Below are 25,951 nucleotides of genomic sequence, written 5' to 3' on the forward strand. Positions count from 1 at the left end.
TGTGCCCACTCTCCCATAAAGCTGGATATTGTGGTGTTTTCAGAGGGCGGGACTTTGCACTAAAGCAGCAGGTAACCATGAGCAAATTATAGTAAGTACTATACATCAGTGCCAAGTTGCCAGCTTGATTGGTCTGCTTCATTCTGAAAACACCAGTTTCTACGAGGTCTGTCAATTCCATCTTGGGCAAAAAACAAAATGGATCCCATTAGCAGCTTTCAAGCATTTCTATGCTCACTGTCAACATTTAAAATGATATATGAATAACATTTAAACACCCAGCTGCCAGTGGACCTAGCTGGATCCTTCTCCACTCCGCATATGTCAGTGTAGTCTCGCATATCTGTGGGAGCAATATTTCTGTATTACTGCATTTGTGCATCTGCCTGTTAGTAGGCCTGCACTAACAGATTGTGTTATGCAGGAGCCCCTATTCAACAAATATGCACAGAGGTCCACTGACAGCTGTCAATGTTGGCAGATGATTATAGGCATGGAGCCAACAGTGTCCCACGGCCTTATAAAGCACATATACATGTGCCAATAGGAGCCTCAGTGCAGTCAATCAAGTATCATCAAGTATAAGTTATATGTATACCAGAAAAGTGCATAGAACTATGACCCTATAAAAGTAAACTCAAAAAGATGTAGGAGGGGGAAAAAAAAAAAAAAAAAAAAAAAAAAAAACCAAACACACACACACACACACACACACACTTTTTTTATCCAACAACTAGTTCTTGTTTCCAGCTAACAGCATAAAAATGCCTGTTCGCCAACTGATGAAGCAGATCTGCCCCCTACAGGACACACAGGGACATGTCAAAACGTACCAGTATCCATAAAAGGAAATCTTACAACCTGTCATAGAAGGAACCTGAAATTCAGCCCATCAGGCCAAAATATATACATGTTACATTTTACTAACTGCTCTACCTGCTCGGACATTTTTTACAAAGTTTTGCAAACTTATGGATATGGCAACAGTTGTGGGGAAAAGAAAGAAGGTTTCAGAACATGCATAGTAAATATAATTCTAGGAACAAGTGTGAAAAATGGAAACATTTAAATGCCAATTGCTGGAGACACACTGTGCAGTTGCAGTTTGTTCATACAGATCAAAGTTCTTTGCTCCAAGTGCACATCAGTGAGGGTCCCAGAAAGGGGGAGAAAAAAAAAAAAAAAAAAAAAAAAAACACCGCAAAAAAATGTAGGGATTGCTAACTGGCAGCAAGGTCTCAAAGTGGAACCCTCCTATGGAACCATTTTTATTATGCAGTCCCTGAAGTAAAATAAATGCTTTAACCACTTCAGCCCTGGAAGGTAAACCCCCTTAACCACTTGCCGACCAGCCCATCATACTGCAGCAGGTCGGCACGATCCCGTGAACCATGGTAGCTGCACGTCTGTCCCTTTAAGTGGGATAGCAGGCGCTCGCTCACACGCCCGCTGCACTGCGGGGGTGCCAATGCGCATGGCCGGCGGTCACAATGACCGGCAGCCACGAGAGCCAGAACAGGAACGTACGTGTGTATATATTTATTATATACACACACATCCCTGTTCTGAGGGGAGGAGAGACAGATCGCAAGTTCCTACTAGCTAGGAACAACGATGGCAACATCTGTCATTTCCTCCAGTCACTCCCATCCCCCCTACAGTTAGAACAGAAACTAGGGAACACATTTAACCCCTTGATCACCCCTTAGAGTTAACCCCTTCCCTGCCAGTGACATTTACACAGCAATCAGTGCATTTTTATAGCACTGATCGTTGTATAATTGTCAATGGTCCCAAAAAAAAGTGTTAAAAAAATAAATAAAATAAAAAAAGTGTCCCATCTATCCACCATAATGTCACAGTCCCATTATAAAAATGACATAAAAACGTTCCCCTATTTTGTAGACGCTACAACTTTTGTGCAAACCATACACTTGTTGCGATTTTTATTACCAAAAATATTAGAATACATATCGACCTAAACCGAGGAAAAAGTTTGCGTTAAAAAAAAAAATTATATATAAATAAATAGGGGAAATTATAGCAAAAAGTACAAATATTTTTCCAAAATTGCTCTTGTTTATAGAACAAAAAAAAAATAAAAAAAAAACACACAGAGGTGATCAAATACCACCAAAAGAAAGCTTGTTTGGGTACAGTGTCTCACGACCACGCAATTGTCTGCTAAAGCGACGCAGTGTCACATCGCAAAAAATGGCCTGTTTATTGGCAGCCAATTTTTCCGGGGGTGAAGTGGTTAATGACCAGGCCATTTTTTGCGGTACGGCACTGCATTACTTTAGCTGACAATTGTGCGGTCGTGCAAAGCTGTACCCAAGTAAAATTGGGTAAAAATTTTTTTATTTTATGCACTAAGAAAAAAAAAAAAAAGGGGAGGAAGAAGGAAGCAAGAAAGAAGGAAGCAAGAAAGAAGAAGAAAGAAGAAAGGAAGGAGCGACTATTTTGAAAAAACAATTTTTTATTTTCTGCAATAAGGTCTTCATTAATTTACGCAAATATGTATATGCTATTTTTTGGTAACCCCCCCCCCCCCCCCTCAAGCATATATCGATTGGTTTGCACAAAAGATATACTACAAAATTTAGGGATAGATTTATGGCATTTTTATTATTACATTTTTTACTAGTAATGGCGGTGATCAGTGATTTTTTTTTTTTTTTTTTTTTTTTTTAGAGGGACTGCAACATTGCGGCTGACAGATCGGACACCTGACATTGAGAACCAGTGACATGATTACAGTGATCAGTGCTAAAAAAATATGCACTGACATTGTATTAATGACACTGGCAGGAAAGGGGTTAACATCAGGGGCGATCAAGGGGTTAACTGTGTTCCCTGGGTGTGTTTAACTGTATTGGGGGGGGGGGGGGGGGAGAATCAGCTGCCTGGGATAACACAAACACAGATCAGTCTTTCTAAATTTTATGCCTGTCTTCACACTGGTCCATTGCAGGTCTGTTGTGGTGTTAAAAATCTTGCATGCTGCATTTTTTGTTAGCTAAAAAAAAAAAAAAAAAAAGAAGAAGACGCACCTCCCCTTTGAAATGCACTGAAAACACAGCAAGAAACATCACATCACTAACACACCCATGTTTCATCTTTGATGCGGTTTTTTGAGTCACAGCCCTATGAAAAGAGTTTTCGGTGCCATGAATCGCCACCTTTTTCCTCTATTAGCAAAATGCTGAAAACATTTTCGGCAGCTCTGTTTTGGCTGCTGAAATTTTTGTGCATCTCTAAACTATAAAATTCAATTTCAACACAATAGAAGTTTTTTTTTTTTTTTTTATCATTATGCATATATAAAACATCCAATCCAGCATGTTAGATATCAGTAGGTTAATGTCACACAATGTTTTTTCCTATTAGTAATACCAGGAGGAGTGGGGGCATCGAGTATTGGAGGATACAGATTGTGTTTTTGCCCCTTCATGAAAAACCTATAATTTTGGGTTCTGCCAGAAATAACTTTTCTCCACAGTTAGGGCTCATTTGTGGTTGTGCAGTGTGTTACGGCGAGTTGTGTCAAATGTTGAATTTGGGCAGTCCATTCATTTTGAATGGGTTGCTAATGCACCCCAGCATTTCCAAAATCGGACCTGACCCCCCCCCCTTTTTTTGGGTAATGTAAAGCACTACTGTGAAACAAATGCCACTGCAACACACCATTGCACATTACCACAACAGCAGCATATGTTGTCAAAAAAGACAGCCCTATTTTTGCCACAAAATGCATGTGGTTACTTTAGGCTAAATTTGATAAGCTACGTGGTGAATCTTTTTCAGAGTTTAGGTCACGGTTACGGTGTGGACCCCACTGATCGAATTGACGAGTTTTACTTTTTTTTTTTTTTTTCTAAGTAACAAATGATGAAGAAGTTGTTCTGCAGCAATACCATAAGGCTGAAATGTCAAATTTTGAGCCAAATTTGCACAAAAACCTTGTATAGAAATTAAATAACCTGGTATAGAAAGCTGTGGAATTCCAGAAGACTGGTAGGTTTTAAAAGACAAAACGACACTCCAAAAAAAAAAACACGTTACCATGAAAAAAGCAACCATATAAAAAAACGGTTTGAACCAGGTTACCATTTTACAACTGAATCGCAAAGCAGCATAGCCAGGTCTGTGACCTCACGGCATTTAAAGAATGTTGATTAAGCTAGGTACAGATGCACCAAAACTCAGCCAGTTTTGGTGCATCTGAAACCGCCCCAAAGATGCTGCTTGTAGGACTTTTTCTAATAACCTGCAAGCGCATCGCCCAGGTTTGAACACACCTCAGTCTTTTACATTCAGGCACCATGGGAGGCAGCTTTCAGGCTCCATTTCTAGCGCTAAAACGCCTGAAAACTGCCTCAGTGTGAAAGGGGTTTTACATCTGCAATTCATTTTGAGCATGTCTCTACCAGCTTTGCACATCTAGAGTGACATTTTTTGCCCATTCTTTGCAAAATAGCTTAAGCTCTGTCTTGCCAAAGATTCTCAAATGGATTTAGGTCTGAACTTTGACTGGGCCATGCGAACACATGAATATGCTTTGATCTAAACCATTCCATTGTAGCTCTAGCAGTACGTTTAGTGTCGTTGTGCTGCTGGAAGATGAACCTCCGCCCCAGTCTCAAGTCTTCTGCAGACTCTGAACAGGTTTTCTTCTAAGATTGCCCTGTATTTGGCTTCATCCACCTTCCCATCAACTCTGACCAGCTTCCCAGTCCCTGCTGAAGAAATGCATCCCCACAACATGACGCTGCCACCATCATGTTTCACAGTGGGGATGGTGTGTTCAGGGTGATGTGCAGTGTTAGTTTTCCGCCACACATAGCATTTTTCTTTTAGGCCAAAGAGTAAAATTTTGGTCTCATCTGACCAGAGCACCTTCTTTCATATGTTTGTTGTGTCCCCCACATGGCTTCTCACAAACTGCAAATGGGACTTCTTACAGCTTTCTTCTCCCACCTGAGCTGTGGATCTCTGCAGCTCCTCCAGAGTTACCATGGGCCTCTTGGCCGCTTCTCTGATGAATGCTCTCCTTGTCCGGCCTGCCAATTTGGGTGGACGGCCATGTCTTGGTAGGTTTGCAGTTGTTCCATACTCTTTCCATTTTTGGATGATGGATTTAACAGTGCTCCGTGAGATGTTCAAAGCTTGAGATTTTTTTTATTATTTTTTTAAAATAACCTAACCCTTCTTAAAACTTCTCTACAACTTTATTCCTGACCTGTCTAGTGCGTTTCCTGCCCTTAATGATGCGGTTTGTTCACCAAGGTTCTCCAACAAGCCTCTGAGGGCTTCACAGAACAGCTGTATTTATACTGAGATTACGTTAAACACAGCTGGACTCCATTTTCTAATTAGGCGACTTCTGTAGGCAATTGGTTCCCTTAGACCAGGGGTAGGCAACCCGGGGCCCTCCAGCTGTTATGGAACTACATTTCCTATGAAGCATTGCAAGGCTGGCAGTTACAATTACTCCAAGAGTCCTGATGGGACTTGTAGTTCTGCAACAGCTGGAGGGCCCGTGTTGCCTACCCCTTTAGTTAGGGGCATGAGCATAAAGAGGGCTGAATACAAATGTACACCACACTTTTCAGAGATTTGTAAAAAAAAAAAAAAAAAAAAAAAAAAAAAAAAAATTTGATAACCATTTATAATCTTCCTTCCACTTCATGTTGGTCCATCACATAAAATCCCAATAAAATACGGGGGGGCGCATGCGCGCGATCGCGGGAGATGGCTGCCTAATCCCCGTGCTCCGCGCCACTGGCCGCTTCACCTTCGGCTAATCGAGCACTACTGCTGAGCTACCGCAGACCACATAGCTCCTGGAACAGCGGACATGCACCGTTCGCAGAAGCATAAGGCTAAATTCCCTAAACAGCTTAAACTAGCTGCCGCCACAGGGAAGGGCAAGATGGTGCCCGAACCTCCGGAGCTAGACGACACCACCAGGCTCTCTGCAGCTCCCCCAGCTTCCCCACGGACAGCCTGTTGCAATATCCTTCGGACCTGGTAAGCCCTGATAATCAGGATGATGATATGTTGGCTAAATTTCGCTCAATAGTGTGGGATGAAATTACCAAGGCCTCACGCAAACTCTCCTCAGACCTCATGCGGGGCCTTAAAGAGCTAGGCCACCACACAAACCAGCTAGAACAGCGCATGGACTTAATTACTACAGTCCTAGAGGGTCATGAGGAAGAGGTTGACAAACTACATGCCGAACTGGAAACGCTGCGTGATAAATTAGAAGATTCAGAAAACAGGGCCTGCAGGGATAATCTGAGGATCCGAGGACTCCCTGAAGTTATCACTGATTTGCAAGGCACAGCCACGGCTCTTTTTCAGGAGTTGGCCCCAGAGATTCCGCTTGAACGTCTTGAATTCAGTCGTATTCACAGATCCCTAGCACCCAAACCCATGGATGGTCCCCCCAGGGATGTTATTATAAAGCTTCACTTCTATCGCACTAAAGAAAGACTTTTGCAGGCAGCAAGAGACCACCCGGAGATCTTTCCAAAACCATTCTCTGCAACTGATTGCTGTTCTCTCTCCAGTTACAATTGCTAAGACGAGAACCCTGAAACCTTACCTCTGAGTATTGCAATCTAATGGCATCAAATACAGATGGGGGTTTTCCTTTTAAACTTTCCTTTTTTTACCAAGGCCGCCACGTTCAAGCCTCCTCTGTGTCGGATTTGAAACGCCACTTCCAAGAACTTCACCTGGATCTCAAGACAGGCCCTCTACTCTACGCCCACAGATGTCTCAGCCTCTCCGCGGTTCCTCACAAGCTTCCAAGCAGGGCTCCCAGGCCCTTTGTTCACTTCAAGCCCAGCGCTTCCAGAACGCTTCTAACAGTTGAGAAACTCAACTCTTTTTGATTGGAATTACTGTTTCCCTCAGGCCCTGAGTCTGCGGAGGCTCCTTAGAGCCGCACCGATGGTATCACACCTCTACCAGTTAATTTCCCCCCCTTTTTTTTACCCGTCACCGGGTCCATTGTTAAATACTAGTGCAGGACCGGTCTGCCCACTCACGGGACTGCCACCCCAGGTCGCTCAAACAGTTGATGGCGGCCGGGGTGGTCCGTGCTGGGCGGTTAGCGACCCGGCTGTTGTTCCAGAGGCCACTTGGTTTATATGCATATTAGGTATGGTGGGCCCACGCTCGGGGATTGCGTAGTGCCCCCGGGCGTGTCTGCCTCCCACCACTTTATTCCTTGGCCCTTTGGCCTCTGGGGAAGATCCCAATTGTATAGTTGACTTTATGTTTCAATGATGGAATCCCCCCCCCCTTTTTTTCCCCCCTACTGGTAATGGACTATGCGGTTTCTCATTGGGTGGGGCCTCCCGGGGCCCTTGCCGGTATCCCCGGCGGGATCCCATCAATTTCAGAAGTAAAAATATTTAAATACCTTAAAAAACAGCGCATACATGTGGCATGCTTGCAAGAAACTCATTTCTCCTCTTCTTCTAGCCCTAGGTACTTTGACGCCCAATATCCCCAGGTATTTTTAGCTAATGGACCGACCAAACAGATGGGAGTATTGATAGCTTTTCACAAGTCTGCCCCCCTTAATTGCACTAAACAGATAGCCGACCCCGATGGCAGGTATCTTTTGTTAGTAGGATCAATCCAGGATGTTGAGGTGACTGATGACATATTATGCTCCTAACTCTAACCCGGGCCCTTTTTTTTTCACGTTTGTTCCCTTTTGCTATCTCACCAAACGGGGACCTTGCTTCTGGCCGGGGATACAAAAGTTGCCCTTGACCCAGTACTGGATAAATACCCATCGGAACGCGCAGCTGCGACATCTGCTGCTAAAACCTTTTCCCGCTCCCTACGTTCCCAAGATTTAGTGGACTTATGGAGGGAATTCCATCCAACGAATAAAGATTATACGTACTATTAGTACTTTTTTCGAGTGTTACCTGTACCGGTAGCTTCCCATATCCTACGACTTCATCAACGGAGGTTACTAAAATTTATCTAGGGTTCCTCCAGGCCTCGAATCCATAAGCGAATAATGTACGCTCGTCGAGTTAATGGGGGTTTTTCAGCCCCCAACTTTCAAGCCTATTACGTTGCGGCGACTATAGCTCCCTTGGCCCACCTTCACGATACTTACCAAATGCCTCTATGGGCCACCATGGATCTTATCGATTCTCATCCTATCCCTATCTCCTCAATACCATGGTTGCCTCCACCGACCTCCTAGCTGTGAAAACCCTAGGCAATTCTCCTGGTGGGTGGATAATGGCTTTATGGATGTCCACTCTCTGCTCACCCCAATGAGAGTGAATACATTTGAGTCCCCGAGATCTTCCCACGATATCCCCCTTAGAGAGCATTATAGTTACCTCCAACTCCAACATTTCATACAACAACTTCTTAAAGCCCTTCCTACTCCGTACGCGTTGACCCCCTCTGGACATATTTGCAGGACTCGACCTCATTCCTCGGGACTAATGTCTCTGATTAATTCCTTCATTACTACTTTTAATAAAACGACCAGTTAGAAAATACCACCTTTAATGGGAGACGGACTTGGGTAGGAGGTTGGATATGGAGGACTGGCAGACCATGACAACATCCCTTATGAAAAGCTCCAGGAATGTGTCCATCCTCGAGAATGCATACAAGGTTTTTTACTGGTGGTACTATACGCCATCCAGGATAGCTCGCTTTATCCCCTCCTACTCACCCAACTGCTTTCGGGCGTGTGCAAGTGTGGGCACAATGGCCCATATCTGGTGGATATGCCCTAAGGTCTGCAGATTATGGATTAGATCATACCCTACTGCGTAATATGCTCCACTCTAACCATAGAAGGGATCCCTTTGAAGCTCTCTTATGTAAACCCATCCTTGAACTTCTTTGCCCGGAGCGGCAGTTAGCTCAGCACCTCTTTAGCGCCACTAAGATTACCATTGCGAGAGCATGGAAAACCCCAATACTTAGCTTTGTAACGGTTAAAAAAAAAATCAATAAAAAAAAAAAAAAAAAAAAAAAAAAAAAAAAATCGCATGAATGACATAATGGTTAATGAAAAGCTGACGTCATTTACTTCTGACACCCATGACAAATACCTCAGAGTGTGGCAACCATGGATAACTTACATTCGGCCTTCTAGGTTTAACGACCAACTTCTTTCAATTTAAGGGCGTGTGGGCGTGGCTCCTAAGGACCCTTTTTTTTTCCTTCCCCTCTTTCCCTTCCTCTTGCTTTTCACCTTTTTCTGTATTCCCTCCCTGTGGGCACTCTTACTCACGGTCTGTACTTTATTCCTTTTCTATCTGTCCTTTCTGGTGTCTCCCGTTTTGTGGAGTTGACGTGTGGATGACGGTTACAACGATATGAGATACTTCGAAGTCGCGGTGACACATCTTGGGGAGGAAAATTTCACGTATTTTCTATCTTTATTTTTTTTCTTTTGCTTCTTATATATGTCCAATTAGCAGCAAAGTCCGGAACGTATGTGTCTTTATATCAGCATCCCTGATGATACCTGAGCTAGGCTGCACTCCATATGGCCTGTTTTGTGGTGCAATCGCATCAACGTTGTAATTATTTATTTGTTTATACTAGGCTTTTTGCCATCTTTATTGCCCTGTGGAATATTATAAGACCTGTACTCTCCCTCTCACCAGACACCCCCTTTTCTTTCTCTCTCCCTTCTGTTCGATGTTTCCGTCACATGACTCTACTAATATGTTATGACTAATTTTCAATAAAAACATTTGTAAAAGAAAATCCCAATAAAATACAATTTAGGTTTGTCAAAATGTCAAGGTGTGTGTGTGTGTGTGTGTATTATAATGTATGTGTATATATATATTACATACATACACACACACACACACACACACACACACACTAGGTGTAATGTACGAAAGATCCAACAGATGGCAATACATCCCTCTGAAACCAACATGCCATCCCTGCAATTTGATGTTTTTTCAGAGCAAATTCATCAATACAGTATAATTTAATTAAGTTTTCAGTGACCTTGTATGCTTGCTTACACAGCTTGCCTACGGTATAGCTAGGTACATATATTACTGGCTGCCACTGTGCCATTTCAAACAATACCTCCTTTACTATTGCGATCCATTGTCTATAAAAGTACATTGCTTCTTAAGGGCAAACCAAACTTGGTAATTAAAAGCTGCTATAGATCCAAACAATATGCCCAAACTAAGAATGTGCTGCAAAGCAATTTAATATGTTCAGCGAAGACTGCACAAAAGATCTATTTGTTAGTACTATGCTAGTAAAGGCTATAATCTCACAGGAAGTGTGAACCATAAACAATTGTACTCTATAATCGGAATGAGTAGATATTGTTAACTGTTTCTGGGAAAGAGGCCATATCAGTCAGACACAATATAGGCTTTTATGCATGGCATTTTGCTACAGCTATACTTGAATTCCTAAATAAGGGCAGTAAGGCGAAGAGCACCATCAATGTCTAGATACCCCCATTATGAGGTAAGCTGCTTGGTAAAAAATACTGTGGGGGAAAATGTAAATGCAGATAATGGAGCCAAAAAAAAGCGGTGGGGGCCGCCCCGCCGGGTGCAGCACATCTGTCATCATGGCGCATTCCTGTCAGAAGTCCCCCCTTCTCTCCTTATGAGTGTCATGAGATGCAGCCTCACCAGCACGATCTCACGCTGTGTCACAGAGCTGGAACTGACTCGCCATGCAGCCGCTCTAACGATTTCCTGCCTCCTAGACCGCACACTGATCTAATGCCAGGAATCATTGTGCTGTGTGTCATAGAAGGCGGGACATAGTTACAGCAGCTGCACAGCAATTCAGATCCAGCTCTGACACAGTGCAAGATCGCACTACCAGGCACTGGCAGGCATCTCATGGGCACCGATGAGGCTGCACTGATCTCCTGTACTAGGTCTGCAGTCTCTTACCATCTCCTGTGCCAGGTCTTCTAGAGGTGCATCAAAATGGAATACTATTAGCATTGTGTTTAAGTAAGATTGCAGACATGATAAAAGAGATGGTCGGAGACTACATTTTTCTTGAGCTTTTCTTGCACTAAAAAAGGTGCCAATCATGGCCAACAATTAATGCATATTAATTTAAATTAAGCATATTAAATAAAAGTAGAATACAATACATTTATATATAAAAGATTACAATTTTTTTTTTTTTTAAACTGTCATTTTCGGTACCAAAATTTCCATTCAGTGCACCCCTACTTTAAGGTTTCTTGGCAACTCGAAGTTTCAGCTCCCTCCATAAATTTTCTTTAGGCTTAAGGTCTGGAGAACGGCTAGGCAACTCCATGACCCTAATGTGTTTCTTCCTGAGCCACTCCTTTGTTGCCTTTGCAGTATGTTTTGGGTCATTTTCATGCTTAAGACCCATCCACGACCCATCTTCAGTGTTCTGGCGGAGGGAAGAAGGTTCTTATCCAAGATTTTATAATACATGGCCCCATCCATTGCCCCTTCAATGCAGCAAAAATCGGTCTGTACCTTTAGCAGAGAAACGGCCCCAAAGCATAAGGTTTCTGCCTCCATCTGCTTGACTGTAGGGATGGTGTACTTGGGGTCATAGTCAGCATTTTTTTTCCTCCTCCAAACACAGCGAGTCGAGTTAATGCTAAAGAGCTCAATTTTGGTCTCGTCCGACTGGTTACAGTACTATTTTGTATTTCTTTCATTTGCAAATAATCGATCCAACAGTTACAATTCATCCCTGACATCCTTTGAAAGCTCTTTGGTCTTGCCCATGATGGTGAGGTTTGAATGGAAGAAATTCTGTGGACAGGTGTCTTTTATACAAAGGAGTCGAAAAGGAGCACCTTAAATTGACATGACTAATCTCTGTACCACATGAACACATACTGTAGCCAGTCTGTGAGAGACAGAATTGTTGGTTGGTAGGGGATCAAATACTTATTTTACTCACTGAACTGCAACTCAAATTATAACATTTGTATCGTGTTTTTTCTGGATTTTTGGTCGATATTCTGTCTCTATCATATAAAAACACACCTATGATAACAATTGGAGACCCTCCATTTCTTCGTAATGGGCAAACTTTCAAAATCTGCAGGGGATCAAGAAAGTGATTTCCCCCACTGTATTTGGCCCACAAAATGTGCCTGGCCAAGCTAATTAACTTATGCAGCATACACACAATGAAAATCTCAAACAAATGATTGTCTTTTTTCCCCTCCCTTTTCCTTTTTGCATGCTAGCTTTATATTGAAAACAAAAAGGTTACTAAAGTTCTGAAAAAAAATTTGTAAGACAGAATACAACTTAACCACTTAAGGACCAGGCCTCATTTTTCAGATTTTGTGTTTACACGTTTAAAAGTTTTTTTTTGCTAGAAAATTACTTAGAACCCCCAAACATTTTATATTGTTTTCTAACACCCTAGAGAATAGAATGAAATACTTTTTTTCACACCGGATTTGCGAAGCGATCTTACAAGCGCACTTTTTTTGGAAAAAATTCCCTTTTTTGAATAAAAAAATAAAATAAAAAATGAGACAACAGTAAAATTAGCCCAATTTTTTTTTATATTGTGAAAGATAATGGTACGCCGAGTAAATTGATACCCAACATGTCACGCTTCAAAATTGAGCCCACTCGTGGAATGGCATCAAACTTTTAGCCTCAAAAATCTCCATAAGCGTCATTTAAAAAATTCTACAGGTTGCATTTTTTACGTTACAGAGGAGGTCTAGGGCTTGAATTATTGCTCTCGCTCTACCAATCGCGGCGATACCTCACATGTGTGGTTTGACCACCGTTTTAATAGGCAGGCGCTACTCACGTATGCGCTCGCTTCTGCGCGCAAGCTCGTCGTGACGGGGTGTTTTTAAAAACTTTTTTTTTCTGATTTATTTTAATTGATTTTATTTATTTTTACACTGTTTAAAGAAAAAAAAAAAAAATGGATCACTTTTATTCCTATTACAAGGAACGTAAACATCCCTTGTAATAGAAAAAAAGCATGACAGGTCCTCTTAAATATGAGATCTGGGGTCAAAAAGTCCTCAGGATCTCATATTTGGACTAAAATGCAAAAAAAATAAAAAAAAATAAAATAAATAAATAAACCTTTAAGAGGTATGGGTGGAAGTGATGTTTTGACATCGCTTCCGCCTTCCTATGGTATAGAGACGAGTGGGGGCCATCTTAGCCTCACTCGTCTCCATACCCAGCTAGCAGAAGGACCCGATCGCCTCCGCCGCTACCGACGGCTCCGGTAAGCGGTGGAAGGTGCGGGAGGGGGAGTGGCACCTCTCCCGCCACCGATAGCAGTGATCTCGCGGCGAATCTGCCGGAGACCACCTTTATCGTACAGATGACCGGCGCCTGAAGAGATGGATATCTTGGTTGTGGCAGCAGCTGCTGCCATTACCGAGATATCACTCTTCAAAAATAGGACGTACATGGGCGTGCTCTGGTCGGTAAGTGGTTAATGTGTATTGTATTCTTTAATTTCTGAGCAAGCGTGCTCTTGGTTACACAATTTTCTTCATAAAAATACTAAACTAATTACACAAAAATTGTTCATTCTGTTATCTTATGGAAAAAATAAATGTGTGCTTGTCCCTTCGCATATATTTGCATGAACTGCCCTGATCGGATCTCGAAAGCAGTTTACTATCGAATAGATGGCTCCGAATGCAATTTTTTTTTCCATGCAATATGGTCATCGTTAGGGTTGCCTCAATACCAGGCATTTGTGCGAGTACTTGTACTCACACAAATGCTCCCAATAACTGCAACTGTAAGTCGGTCTGGCAGCATGGGAACTAGGGGTAAGCTGGCTGGGGCAGGGATGTGGGGCGCTGCATATTCAGTCCAAAACAGTGACCGGAGCCATTACATTTGGTACAGGAAGTCACGTTCCGTGTCTCCGGAGGGTAAACATCACGACACCCATCTCGGTGTACCCTGTTGCAGTAAGCCAGCAGCGGACATCTTGTTACACCCAGCTTGAACTATAAGGAGGATGAATGGATGAAGATGAATGGAGGAGGGAGGAGGTCACCTGTCTAAGGATTGGACGGGTGATCTGAATATCAAAGTGCCGGGACAAGGGGGAGGGGCCGTATGTGACAGCATGCAGCGGGGAACACACAGCTATTGAAATGAAAGCTGCGATATTCCCAGCACTCTAATCAAACAGGTGGCGGCTCTCCTCTCCCTTCACAGGCTGCAATGGGGACACTGGATGGCTGTATCTGACGTGCACTGGTGAGGCTGCATTGATCTCCTGTACCATGTCCCCAGTCGCTGACCATCTCCTGTACAAAAATATTTTTAAAAACAAACAGTCACTTTCGGTATCAGTGTTTCGGTATTGGTTTTTGGGATCAAGGAAGCATTTATTTTCGGTATCGGTTTTCGGCACCAAAAAACCCATTCGGGGCATCCCTATATGTCAGTATTTCATTGTAGATCCCTGTATGTTGTGGTAGTACAGGTGCTTATCTAATAGTTTCTTGATACTATCGATGCCCCCCGCTGAGACCGCCTGTGAAAGGGAATTCCACATCTACGTAGTTAAAGGTTAAACCTCTTTTCTTCTAATTTTAATGAGCGGCCACGAGTCTTGTTAAACTCCCTTCTGCGAAAAAGTTTTATCCCTATTGTGGGGTCACCAGTATGGTATTTGTGTAATGAAATCATATCCCCTCTCATGCGTCTCTTCTCCAGAGAGAACAAGTTCAGTGCTCACAACCTTTCCTAATAAACTAATATCCTCCAGATCCTTTATTAGCTTTGTTGCCCTTCTTTGTACTCGCTCCATTTCCAGTACATCCTTCCTGAGGACCGGTGCCCAGAACTGGACAGCATAGTCCAGGTGAGGCCGGACCAGAGTCTTGTAAAGTGGGAGAATTATCACTTTATCCCTGGAGTTAATCCCCTTTTTAATGCATGCCAATACTCTGTTTGCTTTGTTAGCAGCAGCTTGGCATTGCATACCATTGCCAAGTCTATCATCTACTAGGACCCCCAGGTCCTTTTCCATCCTAGATTCCCCCAGAGTTTCTCCCCCCAGTGTATAGATTGAATTCACATTCTTGCCACCCAAATGCATTATTTTAAATTTTTCTACATTGAACCTCATTTGCCATGTAGTTGCCCACCCCATTCATTTGTTCAGATCTTCTTGCAAGGTTTCCACATCCTGCAGAGAAGTTATTGCCCCGCTTAGCTTAGTATTGTCAAATACAGAGATTACACCGTTTACCCCATCCTCCAGGTCGTTTATGAATAAGTTAAATAGGATTGGTCCCAGCACAGAACCCTGGGGGATCCCACTACCCACCCCTGACCATTCTGAGTACTCCCCATTTATCACCACCCTCTGAACTTGTAGCCAGTTTTTGAAAAATCCAGATACACAACATCTACCGGCCTTCATCTAGATGGCAACTCACCTCCTCATAGAAGGTTAATGGATTGGTTTGGCAAGAACAATTCTTCATGAATCCATGCTGATTACTGCTAATGATACCATTCTCATTACTAAAATCTTTTATATACTCCCTTATTATCCCCTCCAAGAGTTTACATACTATCGATGTTAGGCTAACTGGTCTGCAATTCCTAGGGATGTATTTTGGGACCTTTTTAAATACTGGTGCTACATTGGCTTTTCTCCAATCAGCTGGTACCATTCCAGTCAGTGAAAATGAGGAATAATGGTCTGGCAATTACTTGACTGAGTTCCCCAAGTACCCTCAGGTGCAAGCCATCTGGTCCTGGTGATTAATGTTAAGTTTCCCAAATCTAATTTTAATTTTGTCCCGTTAACCATGAGGGTGCTTCCTATGATGTTTCATGAGGATAAACACTGCAGTTTTGGTTACCGAAGCCCCCCCCCCCCCCCCCCCCCCCAATTCCCTTGTGAAGACTGAGGAGAAGAATAAATTCAATACCTTTGCCATCTCCCCATCCTTTGTAACCAGATGTTCTTCCTCATTCTTTATGGGGCCAATATGATCTGTCCTTTTTTTTACTATTTACATACTTAAAGAATTTCTTGGGATTTTTTTTTGCTCTCCTCTGCGTCTTTCATGTTCCATCTTAGCCGTCCTTATTGCACCCTTACATTTCTTGTTGCATTCCAATGATGATCCCTCAACCTTGTATTTTTTGAAGGCCTTCTCCTTTGCTTTTATATGTTGCAATACATTCTTTAATTTAGAGCATAAAAATAGCTCTTGATACCTGGAAAATAAATCTATAAATATGGCACCCAAAACTACATACTCTAACATGGATTACAAATATTAACAGATTTTTAAGCAGGACATTTATCTCCATCACAAAAGCAGTTTATTTAATATGTATTAACCACTACAATACAGGGCACTTTCGCCCCCTTCCTTCCCAGCCCAATTTTCAGCTTTCAGCGCTCTAGCGCTTTCAGTGACAATTGCGCAGTCATGCTACACTGTACCCAAATTAAATTGTTATCATTTTGTTCGCACAAATAGAGCTTTATTTTGGTGGTATTTATTCACGACTCAGTTTTTTATTTTTTGCGATATAAGAGCAAAAAAGCGGAAATTTGAAAAAAAAAAAAAACAATATTTTCTTTTTTCTATTTTAAAAGAAATCCAATAAAATCAAATTTTGTCATAAATTTAAGCCAAAATGTATTCTGCTACATGTTTTTGGTAAAAAAAATTCCGTTAAGTGTATAATAATTGGTTTGTGTGATCACGGACATATGTACGCAAATGATCATGTACATATGTGTGCACATAATCATTGGGACAAGTGATTTTAGTGGGACATATGTGGGGGACATGTTTTTATTATTAGGGACATGTGTGGGGACTGTGTTTACACTGTGTGGTGTGTTGTGTGTTTACACTGGACTGAAGATCAGTGAGTAAAAAGCAGCTCATACTCACTGATCATCAGCCGGCTGCAGCAATCTGCTCTCCTCAGCGATGACTTCTGTGTGAGGAGAGGAGGAGCCGATTGCCTAGCAACCGGCTGTTTGTTTACATCACATGACGGCCGTGATTGGACACTGCCATCATGTGATCAGGAGGGCCAATCACAGAGCCCTCCTGCCAATCTGAGATGCGCCGTGTCCGGGTGACACGGGTGCATCGGGGCTGCGCGCGCGCGATGCCGATCCTCCTGATGGACGTTCCTGAACGTCCTATCAGGAGTAGACGGCTCCCAACCGGCCGTATATGTGCATTGGCCGGGTGGGAAGTGGTTAAGCACGCACAAACGATTGGCATAAACAGCACAAAGATAGAGAAGTAAACACATAACAGCGGGAAAGTATATAATCAACATCTTCTAAAGAAAGTTTGCAGCCGAATGTAGCAGCACAAACTTGATCACAGTGGTCCAAGTATACAAGAAGTAGCAGAAACACACTGATGAGATCATTACTTTGAACTTTCATTTTGTTTTGATGTTTCCTGTTCACAAAAGCAGAAGCTTGTTTAACCCTTAGTGCTGACCCTTTCTGTCCCTGTCTGAGCCCCGCTGTTCGAAACAATTTTTGTTGGCAATACTCCCCAACTAGTTGAGAAGTTCATGCATACACCCAGTGCCACCATCATGGGCTGTGTTCAACAATCTGCCAAGTGGTGCAGCATGGGATAAGATCAAAAGGAAAAAATATTTTTGGACAGAGAAGGATCTAGCCTTCCACTGTGGTCATCACCCTTCAGGCATTGCGAGACCATTTTCTGAAGCATCACACAGTGATCAATGCGTTGGATTGTCAGTGGTCTTTAGTCGTGAGGTGCAGACCCCTTTTTCAGGTTGAAAAAGGCAAGTTGTGGCCCAATTTAATGTTAGCAGTTGAGATGCATAGTTTTCTAATGAGGCATCTGTGAGCGCAAAGCTGCAGCCAGCATGCCACACACACAGAAAAACCATTTCTGTAGCTGTAATAGCGCAACAAGAACAGTATGTGTAGCTGCTGACATTTAATTTTTAAAGGGGCAGGCGGACCTCCTCCAAGTACAATTCGTGATACTTCATTTGTACTGAAATCCAAATTTTTAGATCAAGCTTTCAGGGTGTACCACCTTCTTTAACCACTTGCTTACTGGGCACTTAAAGTGGTTGTATACCCACATTTTTAACTTTTACCTACAGGAAAGCCTATAATAAGGCTTACCTGTAGGTAAAAAAAATATCTCCTAAACCTGTACGGTTTAGGAGATATTCCCCTCGGTATGCGCCGCTGACTGCAGCGGCGCATGCGCACAAGGGGTTTCTCGCGGTCAAAATCCGGCAGCAGCCGAGCGGGCGGACTGAAATCTCCCGCGCGCATGCGCGGGAGTGACGATATTGCGGCTCCGGCCACTCACAGCGCCGGAGCCTCGATACCCGGAAGAAACGCCGAGGGAGCATGTCAGCTACTTGGCGTGGATCGGGCCAGATGTCGGGGCCTCGTTCTAAGGTAAGTATTTCATAATGAGCTAGTATGCGGTGCATACCAGCTCATTATGCCTTTTGCTTTGCAGATTTAAAAAAAAAAAAAAAAAAAAAGTGCGGGTTTACTACCGCTTTAAACACCCTTCCTGCCCAGACCAATTTTCAGCTTTTGGTGCTCTCACACTTTGAATGACAATTACTCAGTCATGCAACACTGTACCTAAATGAATTTTGTGTCCTTTTTTTCCCCACAAATAGAGCTTTCTTTTGGTGGTATTCGATCACCTCTGGGGTTTTTATTTTTTGCGCTATAAATGAAAAAAGACCGAAAAAAAAACGCATTTTTCATTGTTTCTGTGATAAAATTTTGCAAATTATAATTTTTTTTTCATAAATTTTGGCCACAATTTATACTGCTACATATCTTTGGTAAAAATAACCCAAATTAGTGGATATTATTTGGTCTTTTTTGAAAGTAGGCATTCCAAGGTATTTAGTAAGATGCATGGTGAGGTTTTTGATGTTGTCATCTTTTTCCCACAATTCTTTGCAAAATGAAGATTTTTTTTTTTTCCCCTCAGTAAATTTTCAATGTAATAGGTTATTTCTCTCACATGGCATGTGTATACCACAAATGACACCCCAAAATACGTTCTGCTACTCCTCCTGAGTATTATGATACCAAATGTGTGAGACTTTTACACAGCCTGGCCACATACAGAGGCCCAATATTGAAATAGCACCATCAGGCATTATAGGAGCATAAATTACACATCTTATTTCTCAACCACCTATTACAGTTTTGAAGGCCCTGGAGCACCAGGACAATGGAAATGCCCACAAAGTGACCCCATTTTGGAAAGCTAACACCCCAACGTATAATCTATGAGGCATATTGAGTCGTTTGAATGGTTCATTTTTTTCCCAGAAGTTTTGGGAAAATGTGGAAAAAAAAAAATGAAAAAACGCATTTTTTTTTTTTTTTTTTTTATTTTTTTTTTTACGCAAAGTTGTCTATTTATAAGATATTTCCAACACATAGCATTTGCATAGCAAAAATGACACCCCAAAATACGTTCTACTACTCCTCCTGAGTATAACGATACCAAATGTGTGAGACTTACACAGCTTGGCCACATACAGAGGCCCAACATGCAAGGAACACCATCAGGTGTTCCAGGGACAGATAGCATGCACATACCAAGAATTACACCCCAAAATACATTCTGCCGAGAAAAGAGTAAACAAAAGATTACCTGTGGTTTTAGCAGCGCAGTTGTCCACAGGATGATAGCACTGGTCCAGGCAGCAGGCAGGGACTTGGTCAGCAAAAGTCAACACAATTTTCCAGGCAACAGGCAGGTATACTGTCCATAGTCAATATTGGCAGCAGGCAGGGATACTGTCCATATACAGTCCAAGGTCAGTGCAGGCAGAGATCGTCAGCATTGCCAAAATATTGGTCCTGGTAGTAGGCAGGAACATGGTCCATCCATGTGGTGTGGTCAGTTCATGCGACAGGCAGAGGCATGATGGTATAGGTCCTACAGGCGGCAGGCAGAAGTAGGGCCTTGTTCAGGACAGAATGGGGATAGGGGTAGAGGCTTCTCCCACCCAAATCTCTTTGAAGCCTCCGAGTCTCCAGACCCTAATCTAGGAATGAGAAAACAAAGGAAATTGTCTTCTTCATCCAAAAAAACTATTCTGGAGCCCCTCACATATGTGAGACCCCTGTTATGAATCCCACTAGTCCACTGAGAGGGTACAAGATCAGTCCAAGAGGCAGGCAAAAGGCATGGTCAAACAGTCCAGGGTCAGTTCCAGATCAGGCAGAGGTATGTACAGAATCAGTAGGCAGAAGCGTGGTCGAATAACAGTCCAGGGTCAGTTCCAGATCAGGCAGAGGCATAAACAGAATCAGTAGGCAGAAGCGTGGTGGAATAACAAGCCAGGGTCAGTTCCAGATCAGGCAGAGGTATGTACAAAATCAGTAGGCAGAAGCATGTTCGAATAACAAGCCAGGGTCAGTTACAGAGCAAGCAGAGGCATAAGGGGTTTGAAGGTAAATGGCAGGAAGTGAGGGTTATGGTTACCATACTTCACTAATAATTCACTGAAGTATGGTAACGGCGGAAACAGTCACCTATGCAGAGGCCTGGTTGGGAAGGGCATTGGGCACAATGATAATTGGTGTCTCTTCTCACTCGTTTGCTGCACACCCGACATTTTTTCTGATGTCTTCGGCCTGTTTGTCTGGGAGGGATTTTATCAGGAAAGTGGCGTTCAGAGAGTCTGCTAATTACATCGGATCGAATGTTTTGTGGTGGGCCGTTGGGGTATATAAGGGCAGTGGTGATTTCCTCCTGGTAGCCAAGGAAGGGTATGGGTCTTTCTGTGGACTTACGATAAATTACATACGTGTTGTATATGGCCAAATTAAAGAAATAAAATTGAAATTTTTTTTTTTATACCACTTGTATGTTCTTCTCGTGGCAAGATAGGGTTCGAGCATCTGGTCGTTCAAGTCGACACCCCCCATAAACATGTACTCATGGATACAAGTGGGTTTTTGTATTGGGCCATCCCTCCTGGTGATCTCAACAAAAGTGTTGTTGTGCATCGAAGAAAGCATGTAGACATCCCTTCTGTCCCTCCACTTCACAGCCAAAATTTCCTCGTTCCGTAAACTCGCCGCTTCGCCTTTTCTTAGCCTTTTGTTGACGAGGCTTTGAGGAAAGCCCTTCCGGTTCGTTCTTACGGTGCCACATGCTGGAGTTTGCTTTCTATGGAGGTTGCGGAACAGGGGTAAACTGGTATAAAAATTGTCCACATACAGATGGTAGCCTTTCTCCAGGAGTGGGTTTATGAGTTCCCAAACAACTTTCCCACTCGATCCGATGTATTCGGGGCAATTAGGGGGGTGTAGCTGGGTGTCCTTCCCTTCGTATACCATGAAGGAATATGTATACCCTGTGGCTCGGTCACACAACTTATACATCTTCACTCCATAGCGGGCCCTTTTGGAGGGAATAAATTGCTTTAGGCCCAGCCTACCAGAAAATTTTATCAGGGACTCATCCACACATATGTGTTGGTCTGGGGTAAACAACTGGGGGAAAATCTGAGAAAAATTATTTATTAGCGGCCGAATTTTGTAAAGTTTATCAAAATTTGGGTCATTCCGGGGAAGGCACTGGGTATTGTCATTAAAGTGTAGGAATCTCATTATCATTAGATATCTGGTCCGGGGCATTATTGAGGAAAAGATGGGCATGTGATAGATGGGGCGGGATGACCAATATGCACGTATTTAATTTTTATTGTTTAGTCCCATACAAAATGTGAGGCCCAAAAATTTTTTAAACTCCTCCACTGTTAGGGCTCTCCACTCGTAGGGACGGGCATAAGAGGACGTTGGGTTGCTTTCAATAAATTGTTGGGCATATAGGTTGGACTGGACCACAATGGATTCAAGCAAGTCCTCTGTAAAAATTAGGTGGAAAAAGTCCATCAGGGAAAAATTGTGTGTGTCCACCTGGACTCCTGGGTTGGCAGTGAAAGGGGGAACGTTCGCTTCTCCTGAGTTAGGAGGAAGCCACAAGGGGTTCTGGAGGGAATAGGGAAGGCTGGCATGGGACCTAACCCTTTGGGGCCGAGTTGACACCCCACTGGTACGTGGCCTTTGCCGAGGTACTGTGGTGCCGGTGGATGGCACTGGGTTGCCGGTGGATGGTACCGCCTCCTCACCAGTGCGCCTTCGTCTGACGGGCGGACCATCATCTTCCTCCTCTGAGGCTGTCATGGTACCGCTGCTGAGGACAGGCTCGTAGTCCACGTCAGAGTCACAATCTGAATATGAGGAGGAATCCGAAGCGGAAACCTCCCCGTTGCTCTCGTCGGCTGCAAGGATATCATATGCCTCCTCAGCTGAATACAAATCTTTGTGACATTTTTATTGGTCACAAATGGCACTGACAGGTGACGCTGATCTGGCAGATGACACTGACAGGTGACGCTGATCTGGCAGATGACACTGACAGGTGACGCTGATCTGGCAGATGACACTGACAGGTGACGCTGATCTGGCAGATGACACTGACAGGTGACGCTGATCTGGCAGATGACACTGACAGCACTGATCACAGGTGACACTGACGTGGCAGGTGACACTGACGGCAGGTGGCTGGCAGATGGCACTGGCAGATGGCACTGGCAGGTGGCACTGGGCTGACAGATGGCACTGGCACTGACAGATGTTAGTCACAGTATTGAATACACAGTATAACACTCACAGATCCTCTCTCTCTCCTCACACGCTGTCTCTGTGTGAGGAGAGAGAGACACGGCAATGGGAGATGATCTCATATGTTTACATTTGAGATCATCTCCTATTGGCAGCTGCGATCGCGCTGTGAACGGCCGCTTTGATTGCCCGTTCACAGCGATCTGTATTTGCCTGTCTCCGGGAGACACGGCGAATACAAAACTTCCGCGAAGTAAACAAAAGGACGTCCAGGGACGACCGCCCGGACGAACCCGCCTGCTCTACGGCCGTCATTCGGCTATAGGGCGGGCGGGAGGTGGTTAACCACATGCCGACCGGGCCATAGCCGAAAGACAGCTACAGCATGGTCGGCTCATTCTGGGAGGGTGTCCTCACAGAATCGTGCTCCTGCATGCCCCCTGGGGCGCGCACTCGGGAACATCCATGACCAGACCTGGCCATTTAACATGTGATCACTCCATCAAATAACAGAGCGATCACGTGTAAACAAAGCGGTGTCATGTCATGACGCCAGTTCCTCCCTTCTCTCTCTGTACAGTGCGAGGGGAGAGGGTGGAGAGAGCAGATGGCAACAGCACTGTGGGCTGGATCTGTAGTGCCCACAGCGCTGCTCTGTGACAATTGAAGTCACAACCATCCCTCCATACTCGGCAATACCCAGCCATACCGGGCCTCTGTATGTGGCCAGGCTGTGGAAGTCTCACACATGTGGTATCGCCGTACTCAGGAGTAGGAGAATCTATTTTGGGGTGTCATTTTTTGGTATGTACATGCTATGTGTTAGAAATAATGTATACAATTTTTGTTTGTTTGTTTTTTTTAAACACAAAGCGGTTTAACCACTTCCTGCCCACCGGCCATCATCTGACAGCCTTTAATTTGTGCAGGGATATCTGAATGATGCCTGTAGCTACAAGCATCTTTCAGATACCAGCTTTTTCAGCTGGCGATTCCCTACACCATAAAAGGTCATATCGGCTGATCCGCCACTTGTTCCCCTCCCCTCCTGCCACCCTCCGATGCTTCTACTGACTCACCGCTACGATCAAAGACAAGATCATTTTTAAATTTTTTTTATTTCAGGCTTCCCAGCCTAGACGTCTTCTTGACCCCCCCAGATCTTACTGTAGAGGACCTGTCATGCCAGATTCCCATTACAAGGAATGTTTACATTCCTTGTAAAAGGAATAAAAGTGATCAAAAAATTAATTTTTTGGTTGGGGGGGGGGGGGGATTTAGTGTCAAACTAAAAATCGCCCCGTCCCCATGTGCTCGCATTGCAGAAGTGAACGCATATGCAAGTCCCGCCCACATATGAAAATGCTGTGAACTTTAGAGCAAGAGCAATAATATTGGCCCTAGACCTCCTCTAACTCAAAAGATGTAGCCAGTAAAACATTTTAAAGTGTCGCTTATGGGGATTTTTAAGTAGCACGAGCGTAACTTCATCTTTCACATTATGCAAAAACATTGGACTAACTTTACCTTTTTAAATTTTTTTTTAAAAGCACAAAACCCCCCCCCAAAAATGCGTTTGAAAAATGTATGCGCAAATACCGTGCAAGATAAAAAGTTGCAACAACTGCCATTGTATTCTCTAGGGTCTTTGCTAAAAAAAAAAAATGCTCCCTGCATGTCTCTCTATGTGAACACGCTGTGTAAAAGTCTCACACATGTGGTATCGCCATACTCAGGAGTAATAGCAGAATGTGTTTTGGGGTGTAATTTCTGGTATGCATATGCTAGGTGTGTGAGAAATAACCTGCCAACATGACAAATTTGTGAAGAAAAAAAATAAAACTGAAAAAAATAAAAATATCTTGATTTTACAAAGAATTGTGGGGAAAAATTACAACTTAAAAAAACTCACCATTCATCTTTCTAAATACCTTGGAATGTCTTCTTTTCAAAAAGGGGTCATTTGGGGGGGTATTTGTACTTATCTGGTATGTTAGGGTCTCGAGAAATTAGATAGGCCGTCAATTTTCAGATATTGGCACCATAGCTTGTGGACTCTTCAACTTTCACAAACAATATACACCAATTTGTACTAATTTTTACCAAAGATCTGTAGCAGTATAATTTTTGGCCAAAATGTATGAAGAAAAATTACTAATTTGCTAAATTTTATAACAGAAAGGAAGAAGAAATACAGAATTTTCAGTCTTTCTTTTATAGTGCAAAAAATAAAAACCCCAATGGTGATAAATACCACCAAAAGAAAGCTCCATTTGTGAGGGGAGAAAAAAAAAAAAAAAAAAAGACAAAAATTTATATCGGTACAGTATTGTATGACAGTAACTGAGTAATTGTCATTTAAAATGTGCCCAGTGGTCAAGTGGTTAAGGTCCAAGCAATACCAATAAGTACTGCTTAGACCTCAAGACGGCTTTTACACTGCCCATAGCGTCGGTGGTAAAACACCACAATTTTTAGTGGCGTTTTACCGTCAGATTTGCGGTGCATTAAAAGGGTTAAAAACAGCCCGCAATAGTGGCGTTTTGCTGGCGGTTCTAGACGCGCTGCCCCATTGATTTCAATGGGGAGCAGCGGTAAACACACCGCTCCAAAGAAGCTTCTGGCAGGACTTTTCCTGCCGCCCTGCCAGCGCAACGCTCCAGTGTGAAAGCCCAAGGGCTTTCACACTGGAGACAATGGTGCAGCAGTTTGAGAGCGGATTGCAGGCACCATTTCTAATGCTATATAGCGCCTGCAAAACGCCCTCGGTGTGAAAGGGGGTCTAAAGAAGAGGGTACATCCAGAAAGCTGGTCCTGAAAATTTGCATGCAATGACTTATTCAAATCGCAAATTTAAAGTGGTTGTAAACCCTTACAAACCACTTTGACCTACAAGTCTAGATTAAGGCTTACCTGTATGTCCAAGAAATATCTCCTAAACCTATATGGTTTAGGAGACATTTACCTGAAGACAGCCACCGCTGTCTACGGCGCATGTGGGTAAGCGATATGCCGCGAGTGTCTGCTCCTGTGCGCGTGCCCGGGAGTGTCATCATAGCTGCTCCGGCGAATCACAGCACCGGAGCAGCGAGACCCACCAAGAAGATGGACGCTCTGAACTACAGGGGACAGCAGTGACTTCGCTGGCTCCTGTGTCAGGTAAGTGACACTTAATGGACTACTATGCGATGCATAGTAGTCCATTATGCTTTACCTTCGCAGGGAATCAAAGAGGAAGTAAACCCATCAGGGTTTACTTCCT

The 25,951-nt window shown here is 43.4% G+C and overlaps 1 protein-coding gene across 1 annotated transcript in view; it reads right to left on the reverse strand.

Moving 5' to 3' along the window:
• Window positions 1-25,951, reverse strand: part of LIMS1 (LIM zinc finger domain containing 1) — a 139,049-nt gene that overhangs the window by 80,912 nt on the left and 32,186 nt on the right. The gene's annotated exons all lie outside the window — the stretch shown is intronic.

Source organism: Lithobates pipiens, unplaced genomic scaffold (assembly GCF_037356315.1).
Source record: "Lithobates pipiens isolate NorthernLeopardFrog02 unplaced genomic scaffold, aLitPip1_a1.2 Scaffold_16, whole genome shotgun sequence".
Taxonomy (NCBI): Eukaryota; Metazoa; Chordata; class Amphibia; order Anura; family Ranidae; genus Lithobates; species Lithobates pipiens.